Source organism: Triticum dicoccoides, chromosome 2B (genome assembly GCF_002162155.2).
Source record: "Triticum dicoccoides isolate Atlit2015 ecotype Zavitan chromosome 2B, WEW_v2.0, whole genome shotgun sequence".
Taxonomy (NCBI): Eukaryota; Viridiplantae; Streptophyta; class Magnoliopsida; order Poales; family Poaceae; genus Triticum; species Triticum dicoccoides.
In genome coordinates this window covers 52,150,516-52,162,059 of record NC_041383.1, presented here as the reverse complement: position 1 = coordinate 52,162,059, position 11,544 = coordinate 52,150,516, and the positions used below count along the sequence as shown (strand labels likewise).

The 11,544-nt window shown below is 45.7% G+C and overlaps 1 protein-coding gene and 1 long non-coding RNA gene across 20 annotated transcripts in view; both read right to left on the bottom strand.

Annotated features, from left to right (window-relative positions):
• Positions 1–1,135, bottom strand: part of LOC119362092 (probable LRR receptor-like serine/threonine-protein kinase At3g47570) — a 9,331-nt gene extending 8,196 nt beyond the window's left edge. For 13 of the 18 annotated variants that reach the window (XM_037627260.1, XM_037627261.1, XM_037627262.1 and 10 more), the window contains exons 1-2: positions 235–1,135; positions 18–129 (exon numbers count right to left, since the gene is read on the bottom strand). The gene's annotated coding sequence lies outside the window, so the exon portion shown is untranslated. The remainder of the gene's footprint in view (positions 1–17; positions 130–234) is intronic. The other 5 variants (XM_037627269.1, XM_037627265.1, XM_037627275.1 and 2 more) reach the window with 5 other exon arrangements.
• A 940-nt stretch (positions 1,136–2,075) lies between these two features.
• On the bottom strand, positions 2,076–10,399 carry LOC119362091. 2 transcript variants are annotated; one of them, XR_005173108.1, is made up of 10 exons: positions 10,151–10,399; positions 9,898–10,045; positions 9,767–9,808; positions 9,314–9,490; positions 5,043–5,183; positions 4,486–4,805; positions 3,726–4,205; positions 3,502–3,624; positions 3,234–3,419; positions 2,076–2,142 (listed from the first exon to the last, which is right to left on the bottom strand). It is a non-coding gene; the product is annotated as an uncharacterized LOC119362091 (long non-coding RNA). The 2 variants fall into 2 exon arrangements; XR_005173107.1 differs by lacking the exons at positions 2,076–2,142; positions 3,234–3,419; positions 3,502–3,624; ... (2 more) ...; positions 5,043–5,183; positions 9,314–9,490 and having other exon boundaries at positions 9,566–9,808.
• Positions 10,400–11,544: the final 1,145 nt, after the last annotated feature.

The window sequence follows — 11,544 nt, the reverse complement described above, 5'->3', positions numbered from 1 at the left end:
AGAGAGAGAGGGTGAACCTGGTCGGGTGGAGATGGCATTCTCGGCTGGAAGGCGCCGCGGTCGGAGCAATGGCCACTATCCGGGGTGAGGCGGCATGGCGCGGTGACAAGCAGGGAGGCGACCTTTTATCTGTACAGGGAGATTGTGGAGTGAAATATTAATAGCTGGAAATGTAAATTATATAACTGAACTTACTATAATGGACACACGACCGAGATCCCTGTGGTTACTTACAACAACATTCCACCATTTTCTTGCCATGGAATGAACCAAGTGTTCTGCATACTGCAATAGCCAATTAAATCTTCAGAATGGTTACAAATATAGTAATATGTCGTCCAATCATGAACCTTAGATCTCTTCAAATATGCAACGCAGGTATAACTGTATAAGTCAACATCAGAAAAAGGTTAGAGACTAACAGCAGCATCAGAATCACTGGTTAATCCAGGGATGACAACTAAAAGGGGTGTCCAAGAATCTTTTGAAATGATCCCATCTACAGCTGCCAAGCTAAAAATGCCACACACCACCATATCTGATATATAGATTAGAAAAAAAAGGGGATGAAGATCTGCCGTACCTGGGAACATGTAGAGGCAGGGAGCTTGAGTTCCTACCTGGTGCGTGACTGGTGGCGAATGGACGGGGCACCAGAGGCGGACGGCGGCCAGAAACAACGGTCCGCCGGAGCGGCGGTCCTCGAGTTGGCGCGCGGTCCGGCACTCCTCCTGCCGATGGCGACAACTCCGGGAGGAGCAGATGCGCCAGCAGCAGTGGCGGCTCCTCCGAATATGGTGACGCGATGGAGAAGTGTGGCAGGGGACGGATCGACCTCGTCCGGGTGGAGCTCGTCCTTGACTTCATCGGGACGAGATCTGACAGGGCCGTCCGCGTCCGCCTTCTAACTCTTGTCGCCGCCTTGCCGTCAGGACCGTGGGGAAGAGCAGCGCCACACCTGGGCGCCGGTGGTGGCGGCGGCGGCTGCGGGGAGGGCAGCGGTGGGGCTGGCGGCGGCAGACGAGGGAGAGGGAGAGGAATCGGGGATGAGGACTGGGGGCTGTGCAATCTCTTTCTCTCTTTCTTCTCGACGAAGGGAACCTTTTTGTCTCGTACCGTTGCCGACGTGGACATCGCGAGTGCTCGCCCTTGATGCGCAGCTGAATGGTTTTAAGTAGCGGTTGGGGCGCCACCTGAGAGGAAGCTGTGCGGTGCTAGGTTGGCAGCCGCCCATTCCAGTTTCTTTTTTCTATCTTTGATAACATATTGACATAGCATTTAGGAAGTTGCACTATAAATTTTGAAGGAGCTAAATAAATGACACTCAAATACAAGGAGATTAGGGAATCTAAAACACAAAACACTGAAAGACATGATATAGAATCAGAAGCCACACATACTCATGAAGTAATGAATTCAGCATTCAGTTGTTACATGAAGTGCTACACCAAAACAATAAGAATACAAGGACTCGAAATTTAAGGGCTTCAAGCTGAATACTCAAATTGTAAAGTCACCAAGAAATGCCACTCAGTTCCATGGAGATCTTTGGCTACCAGTTCTTGACATGGTGGATTCTGAGACGTGCCCTACAAAGCAACAAGAGGAAGACACTCTTCAACATGTCTCCTAAGGACAGAGACAGGGATACATGCAGAGGAGACGGAGAGCTTGTCTCCAAGTTTAGTCACCAAATTTGCATTATCCATTCTCCCTTTTAAGAGACAACGGAGCCAATAGTCACATTCCTATGGACAGAGATCAGGCCATAAGAATTTAAGACAAACATATAAGCACTAAAGTATATGGGACATCATTCAAAATTTTAGTAAACCTTTCATACAGACCCAAGCAAATCTAATACTTAACCGGAGATGGTGAAAAAATGATGGAAGAGGAGGTGCCGCCGCTTACCTCGCTGCTGGTGCCATGGATCTAGAGCTCGAGGGAGAGGGGGTGCCGTTGCTTCCCATCTGCCTTGCCTAATCTCGACTGGGAGAGGGGGGCTCCTAATGTTATGCATGTTAGACTTCTTCAAACTTCCCAATATCTGACACTCATATTAGGATGGCTGGTTGGATCCTGATCTTTAGAAATGAGGCTGGTTGGGTCCTGATCTTTAGAAATGAGGCTGGTTGGGTCCTGATATTTAGAAACGACCAACAGTCCCTGATCTCAGCTTAGCAAGGCAGAAATAGTTACAACATGAATTTAGAAATGACATCTAAAATTCATATAAGAGACCTATCTCAATAGCTGCACATACATAATAACAACAAGAATATGTGAATGTCAATGAAAGCACAATCTGAGCATCAAAGATGGCCTGAAGGAGCACAATCGAAATATACGCAAATTGTGCACCTCTTAAGATGTATCCATATGATATTGTTTATTGGGTTTCACCACTTCCTTTATGAGCACGTGAATTCACTCTACAAACTTAGTTGTTGTACAACCCGTGCATTCCATAGCCATATCAGTAACCATGCACTTAAATTCACTACTAAAAATCTCTAAGACATGAGTCAGCTTTTAGCAAGCCTACACATGCCACGGACGACTCGATTTGGAGTTTCCTTCAAAGGGAAGGAATCGAGACGAAGAAATTTTTCTATGGAAGCACCTGTGCTTCTAACATTGGTAGATGACATATCTCCAACGAAACTTGAAATCCATGAGGACACAGCCCAGTAAAATTGTAGTAATAAAATATAATCAACAAACTAAATTAGAAACTATCTCAATGAGCTAGAATGGTCCAAATTTTTGTAAAAATGAGGCAAACCATTGAATTCATTAGGCATCCTTTTGTAGAGGCATATACTGAGAGGAGGATATTTCAATTTATTGTGCATTAAGGCAACATTAGTACCATGTCGATAAACAACCAATGTTCACATCGTTACATCCTCAATTATTCTCGTCGATTAGAGAGGATATTTGTGAGGAAACATTTAATATCACCTATCTTTTCTACAGCCTAACAGAGAAAAAGATGTAGTTTGTCATTGAAGAAATTGTTCCTTTCATTAAAAACAAAATTTAATGAGCCAAGATTTATTTGCTAAAATCTTAGGCATGGGTGGGTGTATTTATAGAAGTCTTATCCTCCGAAGCATAAGTAAATGTATGTTTATTGAATATTTTAATTATACAATCACTAAAAGGTAGAATAGAATAAAGTGAGAGAAGGGCAAAATATAATAAAGAAATTAGCTAGGGGTATTTACCTACTTATGCCTTGATCAAATTCCCTCCTCATGCCGCTACATTATTGATCTTGGTAGCCTGGCAAACCATGGAGGAGGTCCGAGATGCCGGCGTTTCAGTTTTAAGCTACTTATGCTTGCATCTAGCGGACAATATATACTTCTAATTTTCTGTTTCTAAAGATTAGGCGGAATCTTCAAAGGAACCTACAATTAGTAAATAGTAGTTGAAACTTTAAGACATTCTTCCATCTTGAAAACTGAAATAGAGCGAGGCCCAAGGACTCACTAGTAGATGCACATAGTTCAAATTTTGTGTAAAACACTTGAGGTGATAAAATCAAATTAAGCAAACTACTAAAGAGCAGTACCTCCATTACAGCAGAAGTTTTTTTTATTAACTATGATGCATCTGACACAAAAAGGCACAAATTAGCAGGGAAGACAAAAATGGAACTGGATTATTAAAACTAATTTGGTTAGTAAAACCAAAGTAAAATTAAACCAGCTTACCTGGCACCTGGTGTGAGTTTGCATACAGATTCTAAATATGCAGAAAGGGTGTTACTTACTATCCAAGATTTCACTGTCAAGCTTAATCTTGTACTGGTGAAAATAAAAAGGAAAGCATCAAAGGATTAGTACCAGAAGTAAGTTCATCTGCAACTATATAAATTATTAATGCAATCAAGCCTAATGTTTGCTATATCTACTTTTATAAAGTTCGGATGCCTGTTCCTTGTATCAAATGATATTTGAACTTTGTATTTGACACTAAGTACATAACACGGATACTACAGCAAGCAGGTCTGTACAGTTTTTCTGAAACCCAAAGCAAAAATCTTGCAGTCTGAATAATTATGTCTTTAGAGCTTAATGTTCCTACCAAAAAAAAAATACAGAGCATGTTTGCACGAAACAGGGTTCAGTCAGAGTCAGGAGGATATCATCCGTTGAGTACTGCCTATCCGCGGCAGCCAGAGCTATGTGTGCCTGACAAACAAATATGTAAACAGATCTGTTAACTCCAAAATTCCAGAACCTATCATCATGTCAACAAAAATGATAGGAGAAAAAACATTTATATGCTTACAAAGTGCATACAAATTATCAAAAAAACATGAACACGGTAACAACATTGAGAATGAAATGAACAGAGCGGTCTTTGCATATATGGGCAGAGAGAGAGAGAGAGAGAGAGAGAGAGAGAGAGTGAGAGAGAGAGTGACACAGATCAGGAGTTAAAGGGGGAGAAGGATTGACAGAAGCTCACCTTGACATCAGCCATCCCTCGGTGACGCTTCCCTGTAGATCCATGAGGCTACTGCTCCTTGTCCGTATCGTCGCTCCTCCAAGTCATGAGGCGTCCGCTGCCTGGGTTCTCGAGCCTCGCTGCTCCACCCCCACCACAGACTGGATGCATGGTACATGCATCAAAATGAATAGAGTATCCCCGCCCTCAATTCCTCAATGGCAGTCTTAGATTGGCATCGATGAATGATTTTTATCCGTACGAAGGTTTGTCGGGGGTGGATCTGTAGTTTCTTTAGTTTGGTGATGGAACAGTTTAGGTACTGCTCTTCTTTCACAGTCCTGTTTTAACAATAAAATGAAAATAACCATATTAAGATTCTATGTGAACCTGTGTAAGCATTGATACGATGAAAAGAAATGTTAACATAGATAACACAAGTTCGACGTTTTTTCTTTTTGCATAGGCATGTACTACCATTGACGGTAACTATTTATTAAGATTTAACTAAGATAAAATACAGCATATCAGGAGGAGCTCGGCCAGCAGAAGGAAGGCTCTATCAGAATATTTATTACCTTAAACATATTTAGGTGAAAATATCTTCCAGCGTTCATTCTCATGAGCTTCAAGTAAGTGTATGTAAAACTCGATTTATCACGTGAGGTGAAACGGTTGACCTCATTGGACCAAAGGCATGAAAGAACCTTCGGGCACATCTGCACAATTGTTATACACTTGATCAATTCATTTACTCATAGGAGAATTTATCAAACATAAGTATGTCACACCCTAGCTAGTCATGCATTAGAGTGTTGCATCATGTTTATTCTTTCATCAGAAACCTGAAATGGGGATGACAGAACCCCCAGTCCCCTCTGAAACCAATTAGGGTTTACTAAAAACTTTTTCAATGAACCTGAAATGCCTTTCTAAAATGCCCATCATTTTTGTCTTGGTTCAGAACCTCTGCCAAAAGTGATGCACATTTTCCTAGGCCATCTTAGGGTTTGTGAATTAAATCATAAATATTTGAATTTGGGCATTTAAAATTATATAAAATATTTAAATACTCAAATATCCCCAAACTAAAATGTTTCATGTTGGAAATAATCCAACTATGGACCAGGAGTAGTTTGGTGATTTTAGGAGTTGCCTAAGTATTTTTATTAATTCAACAAAGTTGCGGAAGTATTAAAAAAACAGAAAACAGAGAAAAATAGAAAAACTTACCTGGCGCCAGCACCCGGCCCACCTGCCGGCCCAGCCCAGCGCCGCTCCAGCGAGCTGCTTGCCGGCCAGGCAGGCAGGCAGGTGCCCGACGGCGACCGCAGCGCGCGCCACGCAGCTGGCTGCCGCCCTGCTCCACCTCCTCGCCTCGGGGCTGGATGGATGAGCTCCACGCAGCGTCGTGAACCCGCAGGACACCTCCATTCTTCCCCAACCCCTCTCTCTCGCGTTCCCTGCCATGGCCGACGCCATCGCCGCCACCCCCTCGCCGTAGCCACGCCCTCCGTCGACCCCACGCCGTGCCGCCGTGTCCAGGAGCTCCGCTACCCTCCTCTCCTTCGAGCAAGCCGAGCCCCGAGCGCTCGCAAGGCCCGAGCCCACTGCATCGACCTCGACCGAACCGCCGTCGCCGGAGATCCCCTTCAACGCCGTCGTCGCTCCGGTCCGTCCCCGGCCGCACCAAGGGCTTCGTCGAACTCCCCGTGAGCTTAGCCATCTTCCCCTCCCTTCCTTTCTTGCTCCCGAGCCGTGTAGCGACCTCCCGGAGCTCAATCGCACCCACCACCGTGGAGCTCGTCGCCGACGTGCTCCCGGTCACCCTCCGACCACTCCACGGTGTCCATCATGCTCACCGCGTCACGTAGCACCTAGCTAGCTACTCCCCGCACCTCACCGACCCCTCTTGCGTCAAGTTCGACTTCGGCCGAACCCCGGTGGCCGCCAAAGTCGTCGCCGGCGCCAACTCCGGCCACCCCGACCCCAACGGACTCCACCAAGAGCTGCGGCTCGTCCTCAGCTCAACTCCGATGGTCTCCGCGACCCATTTGGTGGCCGAAACGGCCAAAACCACTTCCGCCGCCGCGTCGGGCTCGCCGACGGCTAAACGCCGGTGCAGCCGACCCGGGTTTGACCACGGGTGGGCCCTGGTTAACTCCCCTGAGTCAATGACAGGTGGGGCCCAGCCCTGTTAACTAATTAGGATTAGTTTAAATTAATTTTAGTTTAACTAATCACACTGACACGCGGGACCCACTGTCAGGTTTGACCCGGACGTGTCCCGTTGACCTGCTGATGTCACACTGACGTCAGGCTGACGCAGTAATTGATTTTCTGGATTTAATCTAATATAGGAAATTCCAGAATATAATTTAAACTTCAAAAATTCATAACTTTTATTCTGTAACTCCAAATCAGACAAATTATATATGAAAAATGATCAAAAAAATCCAATCTATCCATCGGTACTATTTTCATGCATGACTAAACAAGTTAACTTGATGTTTAATGCAGAACAAGGAAAAACACTTTAAAGGACCATGTTTGAGTTTGAAAATTTGAATCTTTGATTCAAATTGGTTCAAACCCTTCTGGTCTTAGTTGCATTAGCCCAACACACTCATATTGCCATGTTTCATGCATGCATCATATTGTTGCACATTGTTTGGTGATGGTTGTGTATGGGTGTTCTTTGCGACAGGATCTGCTTCCGAGGAGTACCGTGATTACCCTAACGAAGAACCGTATCAGTGCATCGAACCATCAGGCAAGCAACCAACCATTTGATCATATCGATACAATCCCATGTTCTCGCTCCTGCTCTCTTTTACTGCATTAAGACAACGCGTTTCAAACTGCTGTGTGCTACGGTAGTTGAACCCATTTCCTCTGCATGACCTGTCATTGCCACAGTAACTAGATGAAACCCACTAGCATGTGTAGGAGTTGATTGAGCCATATGTATGTGTTGTTCCTACCTTGCTATGCCTGCTATGCTTAGAGTCGTGTCAGGTCTGGTTCATCTGGATGATGGGCTAGAGTGAAATGATTATGTCGGTAATGAGAGTGGTGTGGTGAACACGATTTGGTAAAGGTATCGATGAGAGGCCATGTAGGAGTACATGGTGGGTTGTTTCATTGAAGCCGACCCTAAGCACTGAGATCTGTATGTGTGATTTAAGATACAGCTACTACCATGCATTGGGCCCTGAAATATGACCCCGCTCGACTTCTTATTCACCCTAGCTCTCTGTCCAGGAGTTGCAAATAGTTTCTGGTGTTTGTAGCCTACTGGAGGCCGTGGACAGCGCTGACCGTAGGGGTGGGCTGTGATGCGGTAGGTACGTGGCCGGGTGTACCGAATACCCGTTAGGTATCTCGGGAACCCTGTTCACATCGTTCGGGGCCGTATGGGAAGCCTCGGCCGGACTCCCTGCGGATGGAACCTGGATAGGCGATAAACCTGGACTAGAGACTTAGGTGTTTAGGTAGGTCGTGGTCTACACCCACGTCGGCTTTCGCTTGAAGTCTGCCGAGCACATGTCGTGTGCAGACGCTAAGTGGTGGAAACATGTATGAAGAAGTACACCCCTGCAGGGTTATCATGATCTATTCGAATAGCCGCGTCCGCGGTAAAGGACTACTTGGTTGCCTATACAGTTCATAGACAAGTAAATGGAAACTACTAAAAGCCTCAAGATAAGTGTGAGTGCCGAGGATGGCTCTTCCGTAGGAAGACGGAGGTGGATCCTCGGTAGTGTATTGAAGTGGTGAGTAGTGGACTCGTGTACGCAAAACCATTTCAAGTTGGAGTCTCGTAGGATAGTCTAGCCAAGAGTCAAAGCTGGCTTGCTGCAATAACCCCACCAACCCTTCTTGATAATGTGCATGTATGTAGGACCTGATGTAAGTCTTGCTGAGTACTTTTGTACTCATGTTGCTATAATCTACATTTTTTACAGAAGACGCTGCAACCCCTTCTGATGGGTTCTTCGTAGACGTTGACATCAATGAGTAGGCTAAGGCCCAGGTGGTGATCCTGAGCTTGTGAAGGACCACGTAGTATAGCTAGGCTTTCCAAGCCTCTTTTATTTTACTAGTTGTCTGTACCCAGACAAGCTACTTCCGCTGCTGGTTTGTATGACTGTATGACTTGAATGCTGGGTCGTGTGACCCGTATCTATGTGTATGATATGTATGGCTCTCTGAGCCCTAAATAAAGTACTTGTGTCGTAGAGTCATGTTGTGATGCCATGTTGTATTTGCACATATCGAGCATACTGTGTGTATGTTATTGAAATGCTTGGTATGTGTGGGATCTGACTATCTAGTTGTTTATCTTTAGTAGCCTCTCTTACCGGGAAATGTCTCCTAGTGTTACCGCTGAGCCATGGTAGCTTGCTACTGCTCTGGAACATTTAGGCTGGCCGGCATGTGTCCTTCTTCGTTCCTGTGTCTGTCCCTTCGGGGAAATGTCATGCATTGAGTACCGGAGTCCTGTTAGCCCGCTACAGCCCGGTTTACCGGAGTCCTGCTAGCCCAGTGCTACAGCCCGGACCCACTTGCTGATGACCGACACGTTCGAAGCTGGGTCATGGATGCCTGTCCCTGTAAGTCTGTGCCACTTTGGGTTTACAACTAGTCTTGTCAGCCCGGGCTCCCTATCATATGGATGCTAGCGACACTATCATATACGTGAGCCAAAAGGCGCAAACGGTCCCGGGAAAAGGTAAGGCGACACCCGTGGGGATACCGTGCGTGAGGCCGCAAAGTGATATGAGGTGTTACAAGCTAGATCGATGTGACATCGAGTCGGGGTCCTGACAAAGTAAATGCTACTTACAACTCGGTAGAACAGGATCTTGGCCAGAGGCATTAAACTTCACAGGCCCTCAGACTGATAAAAGTAAAATTGCCCGTCGATAGCAGTGTGATTGTACTTGTTTAAGCACTTGTTCTGAAGAACTTCCTCCCAGACACAGGTGTGATCGTAGTGCGCTGAAATGGCATACTCTGCTTTCTTTCTCCATAAGAAATACTTAATAATAAGCATTGAATCAACATTAAAATGCAATTTGCTATCCAACCAGATGGAGTACATAACAGGTAAAATGTGTTATGTTAGCCATGGAACCCAGTCATCTCCACAACAGACAACTTCTACAATGGGTTAGGAGCTTGCATATGAGGCATATCAATAAACCTATCAGCCTTGCAAGCAATTTGTCAGCAAAATCCGACTCTATGCCAAACATACCAACTAAGCATATGCACAATCTTAGGAGAGAGAACTTACATTTAGGAACACATTTACATCAATATTTATGATGTCTCCATTCTGCAGAAGAAACAACATTTTTCATCCCACGGTACATAGGCATGACATAAAAATAAAGAAAGGAAGATGCACATTTCATCCTACAGAACCTGCAGCTGTGTTGAATCAGGTAGTCCGTGGCAGGCACACTCATTTACTTTTAGGAAATCCGCCATAGCCAAGTGGAGAAGGATAAGCACCCGCCTCAACTATCATATGATGCACTGCCCTGTCGATTTCATTTGTAGTAATTGATGGCTGAAATGACAGTGAAATAATTATTGTTATTAAGTGTACAATGCAGACTCTTCAGATGATTTAGGTATAAAAGGATTCTAGTTATCTATGAAAAAAGGAATATACCTTAACCAATGTTCCTGCAAAGTCGCATTCCAGCACAGCCACCACACAACGACCCCTCACTCACAGACTGGTGGCAGCGAACGAAGAGAGGACACCGCACGCGCTGCGCAAAGGCTTGCAATCCATCGCCATGCTTGTCCCTTGGATGATCTGGAAGCAGCGCAATGAATGTGTTTTCGAAAACACACGGACATCGATAGAAGCATTAGTGGATAGGATTAAAACGGAAGCCAAATGTTGGGCACAAGCTGGGGCAAAGGGGCTCAGGGTAGTCCTGCCCACGTCCTGGGACGTCCACTAACCGAGTACACAGTCTTTTGTAGCCCCAGCCTCCTAGGAGGATTGTAAAATCCCTTCTCTTCAATGCAATGAAACGCAAAGCTCTTTGCGTTTTCTCGAAAAAAAATGTTCCTGCAAAGTTCAGTACACGGGAAGCAAGTTTGCAAGCAGCTCTCATCCCAGCGATACCTTCGGCATTGTGTATTTGGCGCACGACGGGTAGTTCTTGCAGTATGTTTGCACCCACATAAGAAGGTCTTAATTAGAATGTGCTCTGGTACACAAATTTGGGAATAGACCTTTCCACGCTTCAATGTTCTTTCTCTGAATGAAGAAATCAAGCGTAATAACACAAGATGGACTTTTTTGCAGCAGAGGAAATCAACATAATTTCTGAATGCAAGCAAGTGGCAAATAGATAGGTAGCAATATCTCTTGGTTGGTAGATTGAAAGACAGTGTGTCGATTGTTACACTTGAGCAGCTAAGAAATGAAACAAGACCACAACATTTTATTTTCATGGCAATACACGAGTGTGGTGCAGTCCAGTTAGAAAAATGTGATGCGTAGATACATGCATACAATGGATGCATGCACACGCAATTTGGTTCAGTTTCGGTCATCCAAAAAACTGAACCAAAAGGTCACACACACACACACAAACGTGTTGAACCAAAACTGAAGAAAAACGTCCAAAACTGCAGGTGTCGATGGGAAGCTCACCTCACGTCCAGGCGCTGGCTGCTCCACCTCCTCTCCTCTGCTCTTCTCTGGCCGCTGTACCACCCACCTACAGAGAAGTGAAGAGAGAGACAGGGTGAGAGCAGAAAAGCAGAGAAAGAAGCTGCCTGCACATCACTCACTCACGCATCACAGGAAGAAGGAAGAAACCAAGAGGAAGGGTAGGAGGGATCTGACCTAGGGTAGGGCGCCATGGGTGGGGCTCGCTAGTGTTTCGGTCGGCGGTTAAGGTCGGACACGGCGGCGTTCCTTCGTGGGGGAAAGAGGTTGCTTCGCGGTGGAGGAGGAAGGAGCTCCAGCCGGCGGCGGTCCTCTGCTGGCCGCCGCAGCCCGACGGCCACGGTGGCCGCGCCGCCCACCGCGACTTCGCAGCC